At 38.3% G+C, this 4,522-nt stretch overlaps 1 long non-coding RNA gene across 1 annotated transcript; it reads right to left on the reverse strand.

The window, feature by feature from the left end:
- Positions 1–220: 220 nt before the first annotated feature.
- On the reverse strand, positions 221–4,073 carry LOC122189679. Its single transcript, XR_006181928.1, has 3 exons — positions 4,035–4,073; positions 2,602–2,818; positions 221–1,937 (listed from the first exon to the last, which is right to left on the reverse strand). It is a non-coding gene; the product is annotated as an uncharacterized LOC122189679 (long non-coding RNA).
- Between the last annotated feature and the right edge of the window lie 449 nt (positions 4,074–4,522).

The following is a 4,522-nucleotide window of genomic DNA, read 5'->3' on the forward strand; positions in this document are numbered from 1 at the left end:
TTATAGGAAACACTAAAGTGAGTGCTGTTGCAAGTAGGGAGAATGACATTCACTTTCAGAGGATATGATTTCTTTAAGTGGATTTACCTTCTGATGTTGTCTGTTAGATTTTAAAATTAACATTTGCAAATTCTTCAAATGATACTTTTGAAGCATAAATACTAATGCTAAGTTTATTACCATTATGAAAGGATTAAACAAGATCTTCATTTTCCATCAGTTTGGCTGGCCTGATTGTTCTTTAGGCCCTCTCCCCTGCACAACACTCTAGAAGGAAATTCTGACATTAAAAATTAAAAAAAAAATCCTGTAACATTGTATTTAATTTGAATGAGAAGTGAGAGAATGGGGACTACTGCACACCGTGCCCCATGCTTGCAGTGTCAGAAGAATCATGTCACTTTTCAGCAAAGTAGAATTATTTGGCTCCAAAGTGCCAGCTGTAATTAGACTTTTCTTTTTAAAAGAAATTCCCACTGTGTAGGCAGGATCAGCTGCTTTCTTTGTGAACTCTGAGATCGCAGAGCCGCTTTCCCTTGCTCTGATTTCCTTTGAAAAGATCTGTTTCTTTGGACCGAATTCATCCATTTCCATTGTATATGTAGTACAAGACATAATTACTATATAAGAGCTGGAAACTCAGAAAGGCTTTATTTTGAAGGCTTCTGCCTAAGGATCATTGTCATCTGTAAAAAGTTATGACTGCATTGCTATGATCTGTTAGATGAGCAAATAGGAACATTGTTATGCACTTTAAAAAATAACTGTGTGAACCTAATCCTGCATTATGGTAGTGCTCATGAGTTCCAAATTAAAGCAGTAAATGCAGCTTAATCTTTTCCTTTTCACTTTCAAAAGCCACAAAGATATTTAAACAGTTTCTATCTGTCAGCTTTCAATGGCAGAGGATAATCTCATGCAGTTGGGGTGAAAGGCATTTTTTGTTTGTTGATTTGAATTAGCAAGAAGAGAAGGAATGATAGAAATGGCAGTGGGGGTCTAGGAAGAAGAGAAAAAAAGAGGAAAAGCCATAGGGTGGTCTGAGGGGCATAGGGGAGAACATAGGCACAGCAATGAGAAGAATACTGAGGAAGGAACACGAGCAGTGGAACACAAAGAATGAAAGCCTTTAAATGAGTTTTCTGAACAGATAGAAAAGCATCCCATAGAAAGCAAAGAGTTCTGTTGGAGGAAGGGACCTGAGCAGAAGGCCTGCAGAGGTGAGAGCCCAGGAACCAGAGCAAGAGGAAGAACGATGGGAGCTGAGGAAAAGCTGAGGGGTGGCTACATGGACTCAGCAAGAACCAATGTCAGACCTTTCACATTTCTTCCTGCAGCTTTGCAAATGAGAGAGAAGCAGAAGATACCCTGTCTGTACCTGAAACAAGGCTTTAACACTACTTCATAGAGTGCTCTTACTCTATGCAAGCTTTGAAAATAAGTTTCTGAATACAACAATAGGCTGAGGTGTAAAACAGGCTGGAAACTGCTAGTCTGCTCTGATAATCAAGGGGGATATTTCACAGCTTGTGCTTATTATCTGCAGAAGGATGGAAAGGGAGAATGTTAATTAAATGGTTGGAGATATGAAGGTGGGAGGAGTGAGTTGGAGGTTTTACAGCATGATCAGAAAAAAAGACAGAAATTGGCATCACAAAAAAAAAAAAAAAGCTTAAAAATTAGGACACTTTAGTAAGAATAAATCCTGGTGCTCACTTTTCAGGTAGGTATAATGAGCTACTGTTCAAGAGAGACCAGAACTAGAGATTTAGACACTGGGTCAGTTTTCTTCTCTCCTTGATGTTCTCCAGCAGTTTTTTAAGCACAATGTATTTACCATCCATTGACTTGACTCAAGGTCACAATCTTCTTCCAGTACTACAGCTAGCAGGTCTGAAGGCCAGTTTCAGCTATTATTCTTGCAAAATTCAGTTCCCCTGGAAAACATAGTAATGAATCATTAGCAATCCCAGAAGAAACAAGGTCAGAATTGCAAATTATCACAAACCCTATCCTTCAGGAAGCGATTTTAATAGCTTTGTGGGTTTTCTTCTTTTGTAAATCAATTTGATAGCTTGATTTAATTATGCAATTTTTCTTTTTTTCCAGTTACCATTTTCAAGTCTTTTTTTCTATGTTAAAGGTCAATTACAGCAACAACTAGAAGGTACCTCACTCGCCTAGTAGAGATCAGCATTGCCCTTCTAATACCTACTTTTTTGGCTAACCTGGATTGGAAAAATATTCTTGCCTAGTACCAGTTTCATTTATAATGATGGGCTTCACACTTCAAGGACAAGATCTCTCTTTAGACACTTCTGTCCACTGCAAGTTTCTGTGCCCATAAAGCCTGGGAAGCATTGCAGATTCCCCCCAAGTCAGCTCATTCACCAGGATCTCACATCTTGCTGCCCAGATAAGGCCTACTGGAATTAAAAACATAGCCACTGTCCTCTTTCAGTCCAGACAAAGTTTTATATGTCAACCTGAATGAGGATCCAGATGCCAAAGACAGAGTCTGTCCTGATGGGTTGGATATTTGCATTACAGAACAAAATCCAATAATTTTAAGTGGACAAAATCAAACCGTTCTGCACACACCAAGTCCACATAAAGCATGTCTCTGCAGTATTTTTTTCCACAGCGGGTAAGCTGTTGTTTGAAACTGTAACATGGAACCCTTTGAACATGAATCTTAGTTGCTGTATGCTATGTCCAGAGGGAACTATCTTTGGTCCATCCACTGCTTGTTGCTTGCCTTTAGTCTGCAGACTCTCTACGTTTTGTCTCATGCTTCTGAATGCTTTCCTGGATGCCACTGAAGTAAAGAAGTTGTTATTTCACTGGCAGTTGGTTATTCTAAAAGATCAACAGCATGCACAAAAAAAAAACAAACACAACAAACAAAAGCATAAAAACCAACCCAACTCCACAGCAAACATCCCAGCCCCAACAGAATCCATAGTTATCTGGGGTTTTGTGCCAGCTTTTTTCATTTGCCTCAGGAGTAAAGTATGAGTAAACCACTATTCTCAATTGATAGACCAGCTCTTACATACCCTTATTTTCTGCATGAATTAAGTCACCTTAAAAAAAAAAAAAAAAAGAAAAGAAAAACACCACATTATTGCCTTCCTACTTAGAAGTCTGCAAAACCACTGATTTAAATACTGTTCATGGAGATATTAGATGAGATTTTTTCCCTCCCATGTTGATAGCTCTAATTACACTTTTAGATAAACTTAAAATAGATGCATTTACGTATACACTCAAATGAAGTTCATTAGAAAAAGTGCAAGTAAGAATACTTCAAGTCATCTGCTTCTTTGTTTTAAAAAACCTTTTCACATTGTGTTCCTCTTATCGACTGCTCAAGAGGAGTTTCTTTTAAAAAGCATAAACAATAGAAGAACGTGGATGAGCTCCCATGTGCCTTTTGCATATTCCTCACATCAGGAACTTCCAATTTACAAAGAGCAGTGCAAAAAGCACCACTGGGTACAGACGCATACGTATTAAATCCAAATTCTGTGTTAACAAAACGACTACTTAAAGCCCTTTATTTCCACTGGGCTTTTACCAAACAAAAAGCAGTTGACAACTGAGGACAAAAAGCCCTGAGCATTTTTGTTTGTCAAATTGCCTCTTCAGCAGATCTATTAGGAAATCAGAAGCACAAGAAAAACGTAAATTGCTCCAGGCTTTTGTATTGAATCTTCTGTAACCAGAGGCCTTATCTGACCTTCACAATGCACACATCGTTCATTAGCCTGACAATCAGAAGACATACTGTCAGGTATCATCTTTGTTTTAGCATTAGTATTACATTACTTTTTTTTTCTTCTTATTGTTCTTTCTTTCTCATAGCCCATTATCTTTATTAATTAAAGTAATTTACTGATGTAATGTGAAGAGGTAATAATATATAATTGATGTATAATCAGTGAATATACAGACATTATAATTAAGAACTATACAAAGTTAAACCAAGTAAGATTATTGCAACAGGTAGATAATAAATGGAAAACGCTTACCAATGCTGTAGGCTTACAATATGCTCCACAAGAAGTGATCTGTATGAGATCCTTCCTCAGTAGCAGTCAGCTCTTAAATGGCCCTAAGAGAGGCACAGCCAGGCTCCACCTCTTCCGGCAGCACAGCTGAATTGCCTTCACCTGTGTTCCCATGGCTGACTCAGTGCTCGCCTCAGGTGGTCCAGCAGAGGTTCAGGCCGTGATTCAGCAGTTCCCATACAGAAGTTAATAGAAGCATCAGCCAAATTACGAGTCACAATTTAAGTCAGTATGTGAAATGCATGTGAATGAAAAATCTGTAGTGAATAAACCCTTTTGTATTCATTCTTTGGGAATTCACTTGTCATTCGCAAGAGTTACAGATGGCTCCTGGACTAGAGGCAATGGCTGAAACAAAACGTGGTGAAGAAAATTAATAGATGGAAGAAAAGAACTTCACTAAATCATTCAGTCGTTTGTCATGGAGAGAACCTGGGCTTTTCAGCTCC

This window comes from Lagopus leucura, unplaced genomic scaffold (assembly GCF_019238085.1).
Source record: "Lagopus leucura isolate 7727_CA_CO unplaced genomic scaffold, USGS_WTPT01 Super-Scaffold_100157, whole genome shotgun sequence".
NCBI lineage: Eukaryota > Metazoa > Chordata > Aves > Galliformes > Phasianidae > Lagopus > Lagopus leucura.